At 39.3% G+C, this 20,755-nt stretch overlaps 3 long non-coding RNA genes across 3 annotated transcripts in view; all 3 read left to right on the forward strand.

Annotated features, from left to right (window-relative positions):
- LOC148132790 (uncharacterized) overlaps positions 1 to 13,143 on the forward strand; it is a 36,807-nt gene extending 23,664 nt beyond the window's left edge. The window contains exons 2-3 of the long non-coding RNA XR_015749259.1: positions 9,626 to 9,674; positions 13,017 to 13,143. This is a non-coding gene — a long non-coding RNA (uncharacterized LOC148132790). The remainder of the gene's footprint in view (positions 1 to 9,625; positions 9,675 to 13,016) is intronic.
- Positions 3,994 to 7,433, forward strand: LOC148132791 (uncharacterized). The gene is made up of 2 exons (XR_015749258.1): positions 3,994 to 4,187; positions 6,216 to 7,433. It is a non-coding gene; the product is annotated as an uncharacterized LOC148132791 (long non-coding RNA).
- A 1,772-nt stretch (positions 13,144 to 14,915) lies between the features above and the next one.
- On the forward strand, positions 14,916 to 18,510 carry LOC148132792 (uncharacterized). The gene is made up of 2 exons (XR_015749264.1): positions 14,916 to 15,007; positions 17,285 to 18,510. It is a non-coding gene; the product is annotated as an uncharacterized LOC148132792 (long non-coding RNA).
- Positions 18,511 to 20,755: the final 2,245 nt, after the last annotated feature.

Consider the following 20,755-nt stretch of genomic DNA (forward strand, 5'->3'; position numbering starts at 1 on the left):
TTGGCTTTAATATTTATTGAAAAAGTGCCAGACATTTGTTCAGAAATAGCCTGTTGTGAAAGATGGTGTTTACCCAGGGGGAGCTGGTGAGATGGACTACTATGAAGTGGTAGTTTCCCAGGACAAACGGAGCACACTACAGAAAGGAGGGGCAGACAAGAAGCAGCACAGTCCGGAGAGCTGGATAGGAGACAGGGTATATCCACTGGGTTGAGAGTAGCAAGGGCTTTGTTTGGCAAGATTATGTCTATTTTGTGTAAGCAGTAAGGAAGTGAACTCTGGCTGAATTCCTTTGATGTCCTTGAGTTTAGTCTGACACCACCAACCATGGATGAGAGCATGATAAGAGGCAATATGGATGGATGAGAGCATGATAAGAGGCTAGCAGGTGACATTCAGTGGAAGAGGAACTGAAGAAGGTAAATCCCTCAATTGTTTTCTTTATTGTCCCAAATTAAAACAATAAGAACAGAAACCACTAGACTCATTGCTTGAAGCAGATTGGAGCAAAATACTTTTTCTCTTGGCTCAAAGACTGTGCTCATCATTGGAGAAGAACCCTAATACAGTTTCAATTTTGAAATACATTCTTTTCATATAAAAGATACATTTTTGAAAGAATGACATCAACATGATCATCAACCACCACCACCACCTCTGTTCTCTCTGACATTTTCTTAGAGCATCCAATTTCATATACCAATTGCTTTTGAACTCAGTATTTATTTAGCTGTTTAAAATAAAATCAACAGAAATGAACATAACAAAACAGAATAGAGAACTTATATTGTAAATGAATTGGCCTTACTGAAAAACTATCTGAAGAAAAGAACAATGCACACAATATTGAAATAGGTATATTATTGTTTGTATTATATTGATAATTTCTTCTACTTTTTTAAGATAGTGGCAGTATTATCAGAAATATTACCTGACATATAGACTTTTCAGTCTATACTGACTTTTCACTTTTACTGATACCTGACTGATTGCATTCAGACAACATGCCTAATGAATTAACAGATTTCTGGGTTTCAATAATACAATGAAGAATGAATTAACCAAATAAACTGAGTGCATACAATATGGTAATTTGCCCCCAATAACCAAGATTAATACAAAGTAAAATTTTGTTACCCTCCCAAGTAAACCAGACAGGAAACAAGATCAGACGACTAATTTTTCTTTATTATAAGACTGCATTAACAGAATCTTGCCAAGTCTGAAAGTACAACTCTCTTGCCATCCCTTTTTAACTGCTTGCTAAATTAGGACACATATTTTCTAAATTACTTCTCTGCTTGTTATTCAGTTACAAGCTTCTCCCTCTTTTATCTGATTGTTTCCTAGGCAACATTTCTTCCCTCTGTCTTCCAAGGCCATTTTCACATTCTATTAGAGATTCAAATGTTAGACAAATGCATTTTTCGGTCACTGTGAATTATGAGACTATGAGAACAAACGGCATTACTCTTAAACCTTCTCCAAAAAGAGAAATGGAACAATATAAAGTGCAATACCTAAACATGTGCAGCTATGGTGTGGTTTTTGCATGGCACATGGAGTTATTTTGAAAGCTACTGTAGCCTTCATGCCCTATGTGTGTGCATGTACTGCCATTTTGCTTTGCTGTGAGGAAACCATGCTAAGAATTTTTTTTGCGAACTCCATGGCTACTGTAACAGTTTGAAAAGATGGTTTCATGCATGCACATTCCTGTGCATTTGACCACTTCTACTCTTGAAGGTTGCATAGCCCTATTAGTTACCAATCAACCTGCCACATTAGATTTTATTTTATATAAAATCTGCATACATCCAAGGATTGGACTGCAAATCAAATGACATATTAATAAAAAGCGGTTGAATTCAGATATAATTATTAGTGTAATCTCTTTGTGAACAAGAACATAGCCATAAACCACCTTTAAAATTGTCTGAGAAACATTGTTTAACAGTCAAATAACTTCAGTTCTTTGCTTACTGCTGACAGACAGATAAAATATTATTGTAGTCTGACAAAGTGGCAAAAATGTGTAAAACACTGCTATGAATTCTTTATGGCTACTTTAGTAATACATTAGGATGTGTTTCTTTCCTCCTGGATTAAAGACTATCAAGACAGTTGTCAGAAAGCATCAAGTGATGAAATACAGATAGCATACTGTACATTTGTTTACCTTCATGCTTATTACAATCATATCCTTAAAAAGCACTCTATTTAGGCTTAAAGCTCTCAACAAGCTCTCTCAATTATTCAGTTTCAGTCATAATACTGAAATATACAATAATCTATAAATTCTCTAATTCTTTTTAAAAAGTGCAAGCTCATATTTTAAAGCTAAAAATTTCATTCCGTATCAGAGATCAGAGACGTATTCTGACTATAAATTAAAACTTCCATTTGGACCTTTCAAATTATTTAGCTATTCTATTACCAAATATTAATAAATACTAAAACTATCTCCTCAAATACTTTTGTTGAATAATTAAAAATATGAAGTCATTACATAATTTGTAATGGTATGTGGAAATGACTTTGGGAGACTGTGTGAAGAGATGCTGTCTAGGAAACAGTCAGATAAGAAGAAACATAGTATACAGATGCACTTCGGATGGATCAAAAGGTTCAGGAGAAACCTTCCCTAAGTCCCCCCCTCCAAGTTATCACCTGTAAAGGGTTGGTGGGAGAATGGTACTTTCAGACAGGCAAGATTCTGTTAATATAGCTTTACAATAAGGTAGAATTAGCTTATCGGATCGTGTTTTCCATCTCACCTACTTGGTAAAGCTAACATAATTTTCTGTACCATATTTTTGTTGTAAATATGCTTAATGTATTCATTAGGATTTTTTTTTTCCTGATACATTTGTTCTTGTGTTAAATAAACCAAGTGTGTCGGTGTTCCGAGTAATGTCAGAGTAACTGTCAACTCTGAAGCAAACCTGGTTGAACCTATCTTGTGCTGGCTCATAGTTGCCAAAGTGGTTTCAGCACTGCTTCAATATGCCAATAATCAGATGATGTTTTTGGCTAGCTTGCTGAATATAATAATAATATTGAGAATTTGGGAAATAATACAATAATAACATTGAGAAAATGTTAATTATTACAGAATCTACAGGAGCCTCTGTGGTGCAGTAGTTAGAATGCAGTACTGCAAGCTACTGCTGCAGCCAGCTGCCTACAATTTGGCAGTTCAAATCCCACCAGGCTCAAGGATGACTCAGCCTTCCATCCATCCAAGATGGATAAAACGAGGATCCAAATTGTTGGGGGCAATATGCTGACTCTGTAAACCACTTAGAGAGGGCTGTAAAACACTATAAAGAGGTAGATAAGTCTAAGTGTTATTGCTATAATAAACAATTATTACAATTAAATGTTTAGAAACTGGTGTATAGGTGAACAGTTTTTAGGCATTATAAAAGCATTAAACAATTTTAAAGGGGGAGGGTTGAGCAAAAAATACTAAGACTATTTTTTGATTTTGGCTTAAATTTAGATGTACTGTTTCAGCTTAATAGAAATGTTATATAATGATCAAACTGAAATGATAATGGTTTAATCATTATCTAATTATGTTAAACTCTTCTTTCATTTGTAAAACAAAGAAAGAGTTTAAACTTGCTGCTATTTTAGTTGTACAAATTAACCTAAGCAATTTTTCTTCTAGCTATATCTTTTTTCCAAGAGACAATTTTTTTGTACCATAAAGTTTTCCTAAGCAGTCTTTCTGAGTAGCTTGCTACCGAATAAGGAAAATGTGACTCTGTCTAACACTATGTTAAAAAACAACTACAAATAATTAAAACAACACACATGTTTAGAGTGACTCATAACAAAACAATTGCTTCCCAGAAAACAGTCTCACAGCTTCCTGGTGGACTGCCCAAGGGAAAAACCAGATCTTGAACAACTTACAAAATGCCAGCAGCATTGAAACCATTCAGATCTTGGGGTGGTGATGGGTGGATGGGATTATTATATAAGTTTAATTTATATGTGCACTGTTCTATTTCTTCTCCTTCCTACTCTTTCTCATCCTAGAGCTAAGAAAAGCCTTACAGTATTAGTGGCCATTGTGGTTAGAATGCAGTATTGCAGGCTAATTCTGCTGACTGCTAGCAATTCGGCACTTCGATCCTGACCGGCTCAAGGTTGACTCAGCTTTCCATCCTTCTAAGGTTGGTAAAATGAAGGCCCAGATTGTTGCGGGGGGGCAATTTTCTGACTCTGTAAACCACTTAGAGAGGACTATAAAGCACTATGAAGCGGTATATAAGTCTAAGTGCTATTGCTACAGTACTGTTATTTTTCTTTTCTTTTTCCCAGTCAAATGAAAAGGCTGCTGGTCTTGATCTAGCCAATGATCTTTTGAACTTTCTTTTGGCTCTTGTGTCTTTGAATGTTTATAGACTTCAAAGCAATCACAAACTCCTGTAATACAAATTTAGCAGTACAAATAATCCATTTTAGAATCAGTAGCCACTCCTTCTCTTTTCAACAGCCACTAAAGTTACAGAAGTCCTTCTTAGCCATTTGAGTTGCTAGATATCGTCTCTTTTTCTAGCTCCTTTTTCTCCATAGTCCTCTTGGGTAATTTTTTAAAAAAGATTTTCCTCTTTGCCATCCATATCTGCCAACCTGATTTTATTTCTCTAACAGCAAAGCAAATACAAACTGTGTTGTTTGGGTATGTTTGCGAATCATGTTTTAGTTAAAGCTTTCTAAAAACAATGCAAAATATAAGAGTGTGGTCAAGTTAAAGAGTTAGATAGACAGCAGGTAGACATAGATGATATTTCTGGCAACTGCCTGGACCAGTCTCTGCAGCTTTCTTGGCCTACTTTACTACTGCCTACTTTCTAAAGCTGAGAGTGACTGGTCTGAGGTCACCCAGTTGTCTTTGTGCCTAACAACTCACAGTCTCCCTGTTTCTTGCCTGTTGCTTTAACCACTGCACCAAACTAGCTCTAAAAAAATAAGCACATAAAAGTAGTATTGCCTGTATTATCACAAAGGTCACAACAGGGAGAAGAATAGCTGGTAATAGGTTGCACCCAGAGGTGGTATTCAGTCAGTTTGGACCAGTCCTGGAGAACCGGAAGCAGAAATTTTGAGTAGTTCAGAGAACCGGCAAATACCACCTCTGACTGGCCCCACTCCCATCTATTCTCTGCCTCTCGACTCCCATCTGATCGGCTGGGTCTTCTTTCCTTGTCCTGCACAGGAGAACAGAGTTGGAAAGCAGGTTAGTGGGGTGGGGTGGGAATGGAGATTTTGCAGTATCCTTCCCCTGCCACGCCCACCAAGCCACTCCCACCAAGCCAAGCCACGTCCACCAAGCCACACCCATAGAATCGGTACTAAAAATTGTGAATCCCACCACTGGTTGCACCTCTTTGATCTCCAATTATTTGAAACCTGAGAATTTTTCCAATCCGTTTAGACCAGTTTTCTCTAATCTAGATCTATCTGGCCTGAGCTATACTGAACTAAATGAACTAGTGGTTAAGGTCAGGGGTGGGATCCGACTGGTGTAACTATCGGTTCAGTGATTTTACATTTTGCGCACGCATGTATGCTTCGTGCACGTGCGCGCCTGATGTACACTGTGCGCACGTGTATATCGTTATCATCTAGCTGCCTGGACAGCTGAGCAGTGCTGCCTGTGGGCGCGCAGCGGTTGAAAAAGCACTTTTTTCCTGCTTTTTCAACCTCAGCTGTGTCACACAAAGCAGCTGCGGTTGAAAATGCAGGAAATAAAGGTCAGGTAAGAGCCCGGGTGGGCAGGTGAGCCAAAACAGCAGCAGACATAGAACCGGTTCTATGTATGCTCTCTGCTGCTTTTCATAGCAACCGGTTCTACAGAAGTGGACAGAACTGGTAGAATCCCACCCCTGGTTAAGGTACCTGATTAGAAGCCAGGAGATTGTGAGTTCTAGTCCTGCTTTATGCAGGAAGGCCGGGTAACTTTAATCAGCTGGGTAACTTTAATCACTCTCTCTCAACCCAACTCATCTCACAGTTGTTATGAGGAAAGAATATTATGTGAGTTTACCTTTATTTATAAAAGTAATAAAGGTGGCATATAAATAAAATAAACCTTCTACCTTTATCCAATGTATGCAATGACTTATTAGTGTTTAATATTTGGTGAGAAAGAAAAACAATGAAACATAGTCACAGAAATGGTTCTTTTGTTTTTCCAGGAATTAAAACCATATTTCCTGTCTCAACTGAACTTTCTTAATACAAGGAAGCTGTTCAGGTCAAGTCAAAAATGTGTACCAATCCCAAACAGCTGTTTTAAATCTTCTTCATCCCTGTTTGTACAGCTGTAATGAAAAACTAAGGGCAGCCATTATATTCTGTGTCTGCTTCTCCAGTGTTGTTCCCTTCAGAAGCCCTGGACTTCAAATCCGCTGGCCCTCATTCCTAGAATAACAACTATGCAGCTGGGACTTCCAAGAAGGAAGTTTAAGACACACCTGCAGGCATCAGGTTGGGGTGGGGCTACAACACACAGGATATAATATGCTTTCAAAATGTTAGGCACAAATGTTTTGCATAAATTATTTAAAAACTAGGCATAAATTATACACATTTCAATAATAAATTATACATAATCTTAAATAATAAATTATACACGATTTATGTATAATATGCTAATTTAGCAGCCTCCTCTTTTATTACCAAAAAAGTGTGCTATTTGTCCATTATATGGAGGATTCAGGCAGGATAGGAAACAACATTTTTATCTATGTCTGTCCAGTTGAGATGCCAGATAAAACATTGTCCTATCTTATCATCTTGGAAGACAAAAGCCATTATCTAGGTATTGAAAAAAAAAAATCTGTCTGCTATAAATAATTTTTCCACCGCTCAGTTCAAAGAATAAAAAAGAAATCCTCTATGGAATGAAATGTCATTTCACTCTCAGGTTCTCTGCAGCAATAATCACATGCAAAGAAGAAGAAAAAAAAAGAAGTATAATCACTTTAACAGAAAAAAGTTCATATCTCCATGGGGATACATTTCCCTAGACAGAACTTGGTTGTAGCTCAGTATGTCGGTATAACAGCTCTGTTTTGTGAGCTGCATTGGTTACAGGCACAATTCAAATGCTTGTGCTCATCTTAAAGCCCTACATACCATATGACCTAGATATTTGAGGGGTCATCTGTCTCCAATTATTTCTGCCCATCATACAAGATCTAACAGGATTGGAGTCACCTGATGAGACCCAGAAAACTTGCCTAATCTGTGGTCGTATCTGCCCTATGGAACAGTATCCCTCCAAGATTTGATTGGCCCCGATCATGTCAGCCTCTAGAACAGATCACGTATTTCCCTCAGGGGCTTGGCCGAGGGATGCATATATGCCCACTGTGAAAATAAACATATTATTGTTGTGTTTAGTTCCCAAAGTAGTGTGCATTTTATTTCTTCATTGTTGTTTGTATATTTTGTGTATGTGTATGTATTTTTTAAAAATTCTGTTACTCCCTGAGTTGCTCTGTTAGAGGGTAGCCATACCAATAAACAAACAAATCTACAAGAAATAAAGCATGTTAGGTATGTATGGATAGAGGTTCTGACATTCAGATTTGTGGCCTGGGTTTGTCTATAAGAAGACTATGTTCCCCATATCAACCTTTCTTTTATATCAATTATCTCTGTTAGCCGGGCTAGCTGGTATTATTAGATTGAGAATTATTATTAAATTTAGAATCTAGATAGCAAAGGGTGGATACTGACCCAGAATTTTATACATCCTACATGATAATATAAATATATGTGTTGTACCATGTTTTTATTACCATTTAATTCCTCTCAAATCTTTTCAGCAGTACAGCAGCTCCTCTTGATGCATTCACATTTTCATGTATAATCAAAATGCTTTCATGATTAAGCCAAGCATTATTTAATCCAATATTCTATATTATTCCATTACCAGTCAATTATATTCAGAAATCACACAAACAGTTTCTCTCTGCTATTGGCATTTAAGGTGTGCTGGCTGTAATTCCAGAGTTAGTGGACTACTGAGATTATACCATTGATAGTCCCTTCTATCAATGAATTTGTGTAGTCTTTAAAAACCATTTCAACTTGTAGCTGCCATATGCTAAGTAACTGTGAGAGAGATCTTAGCGTCTTAGTGGACAAGTTGAAAGTTCAGGAAAACCAATCTTTGTTGTTCCTTTTTTATTATGGTTCTAATGTTAGGTGTCCATTTCAAATCGTGGGAGATTATAGAACCCAAAATCTTGAAGGATTCTACTGCTGATACTGTGCTGTTGAATATAGTAAGAAGTGGTAGAATAGGATGGTTCCTGAAATCCACTCTCATCTCTACAGTTGTAAGAATGTTCAGCTCCAAATTCTTTTGGCTGCACTACAGGACTAGTTGTTAAACCTCCCAACTATATGCAGACTCATCACTATTTCTAATGAGACAATGACAGTTATATCATCTGCAAACTTCAGTACTTTCACAGAAGGGTTCTTAGAGATGCAGTCATTGGTATATATAGAGAGAAGAGCAATAGGGAGATAACACAGCCTTGAGGGGTGCCTGTGCTATTGTCTAGATTAGGGGTGTCAAACTCATGTTGTCACAATGGCATCACCTGGTGTATTGGGACTTCCCGCCCTTTGCTAAACTGGACATGGGCATGGTCAGTGTGTGATGCATCCAGCCGATTGGCCAGGAGTTTGACAGCCCTGGTCTAGGTGCCAAAGTGATTTCCCCTAGCTTCACCTATTGCTTTCTATCTATCAAAAGGCTAGTAAGTCACCTACAAGTATGAACAGATACAGCAAGCTGAATCAGTTTAAAGTGAATAGCTCTAGAATGATGGTATTGAAAGCTGTGCTGAAGTCTACAGTAAAGGACCCATGCATAGATCCCTGGGGAGTAAGATGTTGCAAGATATAATGCAGTGCCATATTGACAGGATCATCTGCCGATCTATTTGCAAACTGCATGGGGTCTAACAGCGGATCCATGATGATTTTCAAGTGTGCCAGCACTAACCTCTCAAAGAGCTTCATAACTACAGATGTCAGAGCAACCAATCTGAAGTCATTTACCTTCCTGATGGAGTGCTTCTTGAGAACTGGGATGATGGTAAAGCTTTGAAGCAAGAAGGGACATAGCATGTTTCCAGTGATTTATTAAAGATGCAGGTAAAGATGGGGGCCAGTTGTTCAGCACAGATTTTCATGCAAGAAGGAGTTACTGTGTCTGGGCCTGGTGCTTTTCTGATCTTTTGTATATGAAATAGATCTTGCACATCTTTTTCTAAGATCACCAGAAGTGTGGGGGCCCAGAGGGAATGGAGGCAATTTTGCTGCTGTATCTCAGGTGGGAAAGGTAGTGATAGTTGACAGTGATCTCCTCTCAAACCTACAGTAGTCATCTCCCTTACTGATTCTCTTCAGTAAGGGAGGGAGGTCTGCTGTAGCCAATGATATTCTTCAGGGCTCTCCACACATTTGTTGGTGCTGAGAACTGATTCCTCAGCTTTTTGGATTAGTTTCTCTTTTGTACCCCATTCTCCCTTGTTAATACATTCCTGGCCTGATTGTACAAAATCTGTCTCCTTTCTTGTAGGCCTCTTCTTTGGCATGACGTAGCTACTTGAGCTTAGCTGCAAACCAAGGTAATCTTTTTCTTTTTTTTTTTAGTTTTACAGACAAAAAAGATACTTATTTTTGTTCTTTAACTGCATTTATTAAAACTTGCAGTTTCCCATACAGCATAGTCAGCTGGCATTTTCACATAAAATTTTCTATTATGATGAGGAAGCATTTAATTTAGTTGTACCTGTAGCATGTGATATTTACTGATAATATCTAGTCAGTTTATTTATTTGTTTATTAAGTTTATATACAGCAGATCTCACTATCCAAAGCAATTCTAAGTAGGCTCAGTTTCAGCACATTTTGGCCAATGTTCCCCAGATTAAGTATCTTCCCCGAGTTTTAAATAAAACATATACCTTTACTGACTGTCCTGAAACTTAATATAGTAGGATTCCACGCTGTTTGATTTAATTGCTATGCTGCTGCTTTTTGCGTTGCAAAGTGTTTTTAGTTTCAGTTCATTGCTTTGTTATATTTTATGCTGCAACTTTAAATTCTTAATCTAATGATTTTTTTTTGTAAGTGTAGTACTAATAATACTACTCCTGATTCTAACAAGTGTAACAATTAAAAGGAAATCCACATGTCAGAAGTACTCCTGTGGTTTGCCATGATTCCCAGCTTTCAGTGTACACAGGTCAGATCCATTCAATTGCTATTTAAAAAGGTAAAGGTTCCCCTTGTACATACGTGCTAGTCGTTTCCGGCTCTAGGGGGAGGTGCTCATCTCATTACAAAGCTGAAGAGCCAGCGCTATCTGAAGATGTCTCCATGGTCAAGTGGCCGGCATAACTAAATGCTGAAGGCGCATGGAACGATGTCGCCTTCCCACCAAAGTGGTCCCTATTTTTCTACTTCCATTTTTACATGCTTTCAAACTGCTAGGTTGGCAGAAGCTGGGACAAGTAATGGGAGCTCTCTCCATTATGTGGCACTAGGGATTCAAACTGCTGAACTGCCGACCTTTCTGATCGACAAGCTCAGCGTGTCAATCTTAGCCACTGAACCACCACGTCCCTATTCCTATTACTTCCGGACAAATACGCCATAAAAGCTCCTGCTGTCAGGTCCCCAAGACAGAACCTGAAGGGGATATTTCCTCCCTTTTTCATCTAGACATGTGAATTGCGCCTAGTGTTCCTGTCAGACATTTGATAAACAAACCCCTCAATAAGCAGTTGAGTATTCTGCCAAGAATCCTTTACAGTTCTATATAAATAAGGGGTGGGGGGTGGAGAAACAGCCATTTCTTGGCAGGTATGTCACAATTGGTTTTTCTTTTTTCATGCAATCACATTTTACAAGTAATTTAATCTGCTCTTTTATATATTTTAAATGCCTAATAATATTGGGCTATGCCAGTTCAAAAAAAAAAGGAAATAACAAATCTAACTAATTCTCACATTTTAATGAACCCAGACAGGCTCTTATTGGATATCTTAGATAAATAAATATTCATATCCTTTCTTGCTAACATTTTTTCATTGTTGATTTAAAAGGTCATTTTTGTGTCAAAGAAACAATGGCCACTACATTTGGTATTTCTAAGAGCTGATCTGCAACTTTGATTCTTTGTACATGGATCCCACTAAAGGGAAGAGGAAATATTTGATCTATCATTTGGAAGAAAGAGGGAAGGCAAGAACTTACTCCAGGTACCCAAGGATGACCTAGGGCTATGTGGCTCTCAGCACCTTACTATCCTTTTCAGAGAATTGTATAGAGAGGAAAATAATTGAATATTGATATATAAAGGGATATAAAGTCAATTGTCTGCAACTTTTAAGGACATATTAATTGTTGCATTTTTTGGATAATCCCTTAACACAATTCCAGGAATATCAGTATTGGAGAAATTGAATATCCAAATCCAATAGCATTAATGACACTCTAAGTAAATTCCACCTTATTTTCCATATTCAATATGGAACAATCCTAGGTGGAATCAACTAGCTAGGTATATTAAGTAAGTAAAATAAATAAGTAAACAAACCATAGTTCAACGTGTGACATATATGTATATGTCTGTGCCATCAGAGAGATCAATCATATTGCCAAATAAGCTCACAGTTGATAAACTGGGTGTTGACATGAATCGTTTATTCTGGGAGATTGGATGTGAGATTTATTTGTTTCATAGTCAAGCTTTGCTTTAGTTTACTGTCTATACCCATTGTTTGTTTTGTTTTTATATTGTAGGTTTTTGTGCCATCACTTTGTCTGCTTGAAAGACAAATGCAATCTGTAGGTCTGTGTAAAGTATTTGAAAAGAATCATCATTAACTGTGCTGGCACAAGCAAAGGTGTTTCAAGGGCTTTCCCAAGTTATTTCTGCATGTATGGGCATGGTGTTACTTTGCTTTGCCAGAGGTCCCAGGAAAGTGTGGCCTCTGCAGGCACATACCTGTACAAACAACCTGGGAGATCCCTTGGAGGAACTACACCAAGCCTTCTGGAGGATGCAGCTGCCTCAGTCCTTGGAGGCAGCTGGAGGTGGGGGGAAAGAAGGCTCATGCCAAGTACTTTCCAAAGCTCTTAATGTTTTGCATCCTTTAACCAATTGGGTCAATCAGTAGAGATTTCTGGGTTATCTAAATAAAAATGAAGTTTGCAAAGTTTCATTTGTAAATTATTCCTTCTGGAATCATGAATATTTTTGAAACATTTTGGACACATTTTTAATCTCCCCAGCTGCCTCCTAAGGCAAACTGGCACCTACACTGGGCAGAAGGGATGCAGGCAGTGGTGGGATTCAAATTTTTTACTACCGCTTCTGTGGGCATGGCTTGGTGGGTGTGGCAGGGGGAGGATACTGTAAAATTTCCAGTCAGAGGTGATATTTGCTGGTTCTCCAAAGTACTCAAAATTTCTGCTACCGGTTCTCCAGAACTGGTCAGAATCTGCTGAATCCTACCTCTGGATGTAGGAAAATGCTGGCAATGGAAGATCTCTTTACATTTGGCTGTAAAGTATAAAAAGCTATTGCTCTTAATTGTGAAGGATCTGTCCTGAGTTACTGATTGCTTATTATGGATAAGCAATCAGAATCATCGCTTCTTGTGGGGTTAACAGAGGCTGCTGAAGAAATTTCAGAAGGATGATAAAGTGGCCAAGTTCTAAGGAGTGAGTTCACTTTGGAAGTAAATAGAGTGAGGAAATAGAGGAAACTTAGAATGCTATTTATGACACTAAATGATAGTTGTTTACCATATGCTATGCCGTATTAAAAACAAACAAACAGATAATATCTTTCCTGTCCAAAAGGAGATGGGGAATAAAGTTCAGCAGAGGAGTTTAAGGAGAAACCCATAGCAAAAATTTCCCACCCAAAACTTTAAAGAAATAATGTCTTTTTTTAGTGATATGTTAAGAAACAAAAGGAACTGACAGAAAAAGCAACTCTTCACAAGGAAAAGAATCAGAGAGAAGCCAGCCCAGTGGATAATAGTGACATACAAAAGCAAGAGACTCAGAAGTGATTTAGCATTGCTGGAACTCAAAAACAACTTTCAAATCTCTGTAAGAAGAGAAATAACGAACTGCTACAAGGAACTGAAGCAAAGATACGCCAACTGGACCTATCAACCCATGAAGCATGCTGTCTGCCAGGAGCATGGTTCAGCGATTTGACAGAATGAATCACAAGACTTATCCCTTCTATAATCCCTTCTTGTTAATCCATGTAGGGACAATTGTACCACAAAGAGCAAGCACCTTTGACTTTGACATTCTAAGCAGGAAATTGAAGAATCGGGGAATTCAAATAGTGTTCTTATTCTTTCTTTTTCTTTTTGATCCATGTAAGATGACTAGAAAAAGAAAGAACAATACTGGAAATCAGCGAGTGACTTGAAGGAATACAGTTGTTTCCTGGGTCCATGTTTTGTGTTATCTGTATGGACTGCTGACATGGAATAACAACAGAAAGGAAGGAGAGTTGTACTATAGGCATTGGAGACCTGGTTCTTCCAGCAGGACTGAGGAATCCAGAGCAGGATGGAGCCCATTAAATGGCTCGTGTGATCTGCTGTCATCAGGGCAGTAGGTGGGAATTGGAGGGGTGATTTTGTTATATTGTTCTATATTAATTTATTTGATTCTTTTTGTTAGTTTTTATTGTTTTAAATGTGGTTTTATATTCTGTAAGCCACCTTGAATCGCCATGGGTGAATGGGCAACAATATAAATTCCTTCAGTCAATCAATCAATCAATCAATCAATAAATAAATAGGTGTCCACCAGATGTAAAAAATATCCACTTCTGTTCAGAAATTCAGGTGAATAAGTTTGGCAACATTCAAGACCATAGGTATTAACATACTGAAAGAATAAATAATAGAAATATTAATGATATTTATTATTGCCTATCTAGAATGATATGGTGACCTAGTGATGGAGATATTTGGCTCCCATGTGGAAGGTTAAGAGTTCAATCCTAGATAGCAGGTAGATGTTAGTCTTAAAGTTGCCATGGTTGGAAACCCCTGAGTTAGAGTGCTGTCCAGACAGTTTAGAGTTGATGGGATTTGGGATAATTAGTTAGGAATTGAGAGCTGTCCCCTTAAAAGAATGCATCATAGTAAATGTAGTTAAGATAGCCTGGAAAATGTAGTTCATGTCATGTGGCCACATCTGTAACCCTGATTGGTCACTGAATTGACCCTTGGTGGGCTGGGGGAGGTTTCTTTACTCTTGCCTGAACACAGCCTCATGGTAGCATCTCTACCCCCGCTTCTACAATATGGAATGAAAGGGATAGGAGATAACCATCTTTTTACCCAGCAAGTCAGATATGCAAAGGATTGGACATTAAGAAGAATCTCATCATAACTGTGAGTTGTTGAGGATGCCTGATGAACCAATAAAAAAGACTTTGCATGGATGCTTTGTGGAGTTTATCTTTGTACAGGACAGAATAAGAGCACCTCATTGCTCTTCTCCAAAACTACATGGGCTACAAGTGTGCAAATGGAAGATACTCTCCTTGTTTATGATTAGGTATACTATCAAGGTAAGAGGGATGAGAATTGGCAAATAAACTACTTAATTCAAGCCACACTTGTATGAACAAAGGAAAAGAAAGAAAGAGCTGTTTTTTCACTTCTTCTAATTATGCTCCTCTGATGCTCTCATTGGATTAGAAATACAGGCATTCAACCCATATTTAGTATACATCGGGACTTTGGATTTATCATCTTGCAGAATCTGAGCATTTACAAATCAAGGATTGGACCCCCCCTTTTTTTTGTTCTACTCAGACAGAGCTATATCTTTCCACTGCCAAAGATGGTCATCTTCATCTCATGGACAATGTTTTATGGTGCATGGAGACAGTAGAATTGCTTCAGTGGTGGGATTCAATTTTTTTTACCACTGGCTATGTGGGCAAAGCTTGGTGGGTGTGGTGTGGCTTGGTGGGCATGGCTTGGTGGCGTGGCAGGGGAAGGATACTATAAAATTTCCATCCGCTCCCCAATCCTGGGGGAAGATTACTGCAAAATCTCTATTCCCTCCCCACCCCCACTAACCTGCTTTCCAGCTCCGTTCTCCTGTGTAGGGCAACAAAAGAAGACCCAGCTGATCAGCTGGGATTCAGGAGGCAGATAATAGATGGGGGCGGGCCAGTCAGAGGTGGTGTTTGCCAGTTCTCTGAACTACTCAAAATTTTTGCTACCGGTTCTCCAGAACTGGTCAGAACCTGCTGAATTCCACCTCTGAATTGCTTCCTAAATCAACCCATAATGTGTTGTTTAATTCCAATTTCTCATATTATTTTACTTACGTTACGTCAGTTAAAAATTTGAAGTGGAACACTAATGCTAATTTTTATTTATCAGTCCGACAGCATTTTAAACAATTTCTTAACAGTCCCAACTGCAATATGTGTCTGTGGGTCAGGAAAGGCAAGATTGCAGATATGACATTGTGTTGTAATATGAACCCCACTACATTGAGCATGCACACAGTATTGATGCACATACTGTCATAAAAGGGACAAGGTTTGTATCACATCACATCTACCACCTTGTCTTTTTTAATCTTCTTCCTGCAGAAGCCATCTCAGATAGATAGCCGTTTCAACTCAGCAGGGAATATGTGCATGCATGCACATACACACACACACACGGGATGGGGGGAGAGGAGATTAGTATAAAGGTAATAATATTCACTTACGGCAAATATCGGTAAGGGTTACTGAAAACAGAAGGAAAGAATTTGGAAGATGGGAGAAAAATACCGCGTAGATGCTCAAATTAATATTAATAGCAGCACTGAACACTTGCATCATATTATGTAATTATGTCTAAAGATCAAATGCCTAGAGGTTTTAATTTCCCACAGATAATGCCTCCAATTCCCTAGTCTTATTACCCTGCACATCAAAAGACAATGTGAGAGATGATTTTCGATGGGGGAGATGAAGGCAGGCATAGTATTGTTATGCAAAATATTCCCATGAGCATCCTTATTGCACAGATCTAAGACTGGAACAGAAAATGTATTTTAGGAACCTTTCCTGATAAAACACAGTAACTGAACTTTTGCGACTAATTAGGAAGCTAGCATCTCTCCCCCTGGCTAACACTGGACATTGAGTGTGTTATACTTGCACATTTAAATAGATGATAATTTGACTATTCAGCACGAAAGCAGCATTTACTCCAGCTTAGAAAGTTAATTCTTTTGCAAAATAACCTAGATTATGGTGGCAGGCCAAACTGAATTTTGGAATCTTTGGGTTGCTCCTTGCTGCTGCCTTAAGCTGGTGGACTCCCTTGGGTGAGGCAGCTGAAAAGGAAATCATCTTAGGAGCTCCCTTTCCAGATTTCCACTCTTTTTTCTTCCTTGGTTATGATGATAACGTGATGGACTGTGTTTACTATGAAATCTGATTGGCATATTCCCCTTCTTTTAAAAAAAACAAACAAAACCTTTGTCTGCATTATCAAAACAACAACCAGAGCAAACAGCAACAACCACACAAATTTTATTTCCCCCCGCCCGTCACTTGGAATAGAAGGGGAGTATAATTCACTTTGTTTGGGGAAAAACAAAAATAGATCCAGGCTAATAAACAAATCCGATGTTTTTATAGTTCCATCAGTGAAAAAACCCAAACACACCTTTTTCACTGGTCTGCTGGGGGACGTTGTAAGAACACATAGAGACCATAGAGGGCAATGACCCACAATCAAGAAGCGGGGAGGCACCGTAACCAATAGGATTGGAGGTATTGGACTACAGTGCAATGAAATGCAGGTTAGGCAGCACAGCTGTTGACATGTAACTGGAAAAGAGAGGCAGGGATTGCAATCCTGGTGGGATGGGAGCAGGTAGAAATCAAGGCTTCCTTGCGAAAAAGACCCACAGCTTGTATGTGTGCTGTGGCAAGTTGGACATCTGGTTCAGCCTGCAGAGCAATTGAATGTGCAGTTTCAGTAGGGACAGAACAGAAAGACATGGGAGCAGGTCATCCCTTTCTATGTCCCTCCCTTAATCCCTTACCGGTTAAAACAGACAATGCTGAACAACGGGCGAGACTGGATAAGGCTGTCTGACCTGAGGCCAAACAATGCCTGCCTTGTTTAGAAACAAGCAAATCCCTCCTAACAATATTTTTTTTCAGAGATGAAATGAGTGTTGCTAGGGAGAAGCTCAGTGTTGGAAAAATAACCACAGAAGTTCAAATTGATATTTTTAAGAAGCCTTTGTGCAGGATGATTAGTTGGTGTGTAGAAGATGAATCAGCCACGGTTTCATGCAAGCATTCAAAAATGAGCTACTCAGCTACTCACTGATGCTAACCAGATGTTTCGCTTTTGTCTGTAGTTCATTTTCTAAACCCTTGAGAAGCATATGTGTAACAGGACCCTTACCAAATTTACAGCAGCTACCCCAATGGCTCACTTTTCCTCTGCTATGTGGAAGAAAAAGAAAAATACTGAAAGAAGTGACAAAGCTCAGTAAATGAGGAGCTTTTCTTCTCTGTTAAAAACCTTACAAAAGTAGTGTTAACATTTGAAGGGTCTTGTAGATATTAAATAGATGGAGTGCAGTCCCAGGTGGACACAATTTGGCATAATAGCTTCATATGCAAGGTGAACATACACTGACTTATATACATGAAATACAATTTGTATAACATTCTAAGTGATGTATGCCTTTAGATCAGTGGGATTCAAAGATTTTTACCATCGGGTCAGTGGGTGTGGCTTGGTAGGTGTGCTTTGCACGCATGCACACACTTTGTGTGCACATGTGCACAAAATGTGCACTTTGCACAGATGCAGAGCTGTTCCAACTCACCTCCTGCCAGCCTGCACTCTCCCTGTCATTTCAGCAGCTGCCGCGTGGCACTCTGCTGTGCCGTGCTGTTGTGGTTAGCCGGCAGCAGGTGCAGATGGCTGAGGAGAGCGAGGACTCTGATGAGGGGCCAGGACCATCAGGGAGTGGACTGCTGCCTTCAGAGATTGTGGGGGCTGGCAGCAGTGACAAGGAGGTTCCCGAGTAGCCTGTGCCAAGTGCACGTGCATGCAGGATTACTCAGAGGAAAGAACAATTACAGCAGCACAGGCAACTCCGGGAGTAAGGCTGCAAGATAATGGCCCCTCCCTCAAGAGGATAAAAGCCAAGTTTGGAAAAGCGTTCTTTGCAGACAGCAAAGAAGCTCTGAAACTCAACTGGTGGACATTTGAGTTCGTGTTTGGAGAATCTTGTAAATTAGTTCTTATCTCTGGGTTTTTGGCAGCCTTGACAAACAACTTGGCCAGGTTCTTTCTTGTCAGAGCTAATTGTTGGAAAGCAGCCTTTTATCTGTAAAGGAACAGAATTGTGATTAAACCTTAAAAGGTGGGGGCTGCTGCCTTTGTCTGTGTTTGCTCTCTGGGAATCCAGTTGGGTCAAAAGCAGGGAATAAAAGTGAGTATGGGAGCCCAGGCGGGCGGGTGGGCCCAACAGCAGAAGGGTAGAAAGAACTGGTTCGGTCTCCACTGCTCATTGGCACTACGGGCTTGGCAGAACCGGGCCAAACTGGTAGAATACCACCACTGCTTTAAGATATAATTCTGAAAAACATATAGTAATATCATCCCTGATGTGAATACATCAGGGAAAGATACTGAGGAGGCTTGAAGGGGAGAGAAGGCAGAGTCAAGATTGTGATAGTGATAGTTGTCCTTCCCTCCTTTTCTTCTGTTGTGCAACACACACACACACACACACACAGACAGACAGATAGACAGACAGAAACAGAAACAGAGAGACACACACAGAGAGAGACGGAGCTAAAGCAGACCAGGAAGTTCCAAACTAATCAGTTCAAATGACAAAAGAAGATATACTGGTACTACACATAAGTACCATTCCAAGACCAAGATCTCCTAGGCAAGGAACTTTTGAACTTTTCAGATCAGTAGACACATTTGTGATTTTAAAACCTATTATGGGTGCTCTCACAAAATGACTTCTGGGGAAGGGAGTTGCTCATTCATAAAAGAGCTCCCATGTGGCATATAACCAACTTCAAAACACAAATATGTGAAGCTTGCCATCCTTCCAGATGCATGTGGAGTCAGTTTTGGAAACAGCTACTAGACTTTTTATCAATTGAAGCAGCAGCTCAGAATCAGCCTTCTGGCCAACTTCCTGTCCATCCTACTTTGCTTACCACTGTCTTTCCTCTGGGCACCTTTTCCAAATAAATCTGAACATTGGCGTGCATAAGCGCACCAATGTGCCTACCGTCCCTGTCCTATTGTTTCTCTTATTCTTCTTTTATTTTTCTTATATGTACCCATTTCATGTATTCACAACTATGTATACACTTATACTTATTATCTTGTAAACAATTGGCAAATCAAATAAATAAAAATAAATAAAATAAATAAATTGGGCTCCAGAGAACCTTCTCAGAACTGAAGTTGGTACTTGAGATTTTTCAGCATGTCAACCTTCCAATTTTAAATGTTAAAATTCTGGTGAGACAAAGAATGATCAAAAGAAGTATCTGCAGGTATTTTAGGGCAATAAATTAATTTCCTCTTTCTTCCCATTCAATCTTTTGGAGGTTGAAGTAGGTATGAGTGTTCCTGAGAGCGAGAATCTATCTGGAGCAAAGATTAGTGAAACTGGTTTGTAATTGTAGCAGAAAAGACATTTTATTTACTGGAAATATATTATACTGATAGGCAAAACTTATCCCCTACCTAACTATATCTTACCAAGAGATGAGTCAGAACATGTTCTCTCTCGCCCTCTCCCTCCCTCTCCCTCTCTCTCCATCCCTCCCTCTTCCTCCTTCCCCGCCCTGTGTGTGTAACCAAATTCAGAAGGAAGTGAGCTTACATTAGTTTTTCTTGGATACAGAGCAGAGAGAGTGACAGAGTAAATCCTTAAATATCAATCTACACCCTACTGCTCTTTTGTAGTCAGTAAGTCATGGGATGATGAAAAGTCAATGCCATTAGATTTGGGTCATCAACAATAGCTCTTCTTCCTTCCTCTTCTTCACACTTTGCATCTCAAAGAAGATCAACCCCATTATTTCCCCTCCAAGAAAATTGATTTCTTTTTAAAATTAAAATGTTACTGCCACGTTGGCAGAATATTCAGGGGTCACAGAATGCTTATGAGAAGAATTCTTCCCTCCCTGATATAATCCTGGAAATCAGACTTGCTTGGCCATTGATCTTAATTGCATGATCAAAATAACTTCCCAACTCTCAACTTAACAAAATAATAGAGTTGGAAGGGACCTTTGAGCTCTTCTAGTCCAACCCCCTCTTCAAGCAGGAAACCCTATACCAGTGGTGGCTCACCTTTTTCGGCTCCCATGCCAATAATTGCATACACGCTCGCTTGCGCATGCTTGCGTGCCAGTACCCAGAAGACAAAGCATGCTGCTCCCCACGCCCCCTGCACATGCATGCGCCCCCTAGTGTGCCACGCATCTGCTCATGAGTGTGCAATTCCCCCTGCATGCCGCATGTCTTTGTGCATGTGACTCCCCCTCATGCACCGTGCGCCTGCGCATGCGCGCACATCTCCCACGCACCTCCCTCCACCCCCTGCACATGAGCACCAGATACCCGACAATCAG

Source organism: Notechis scutatus, chromosome 1 (genome assembly GCF_049901735.1).
Source record: "Notechis scutatus isolate UNSWTSFEM ecotype Mainland chromosome 1, rNotScu1.2, whole genome shotgun sequence".
Classification (NCBI taxonomy): Eukaryota; Metazoa; Chordata; class Lepidosauria; order Squamata; family Elapidae; genus Notechis; species Notechis scutatus.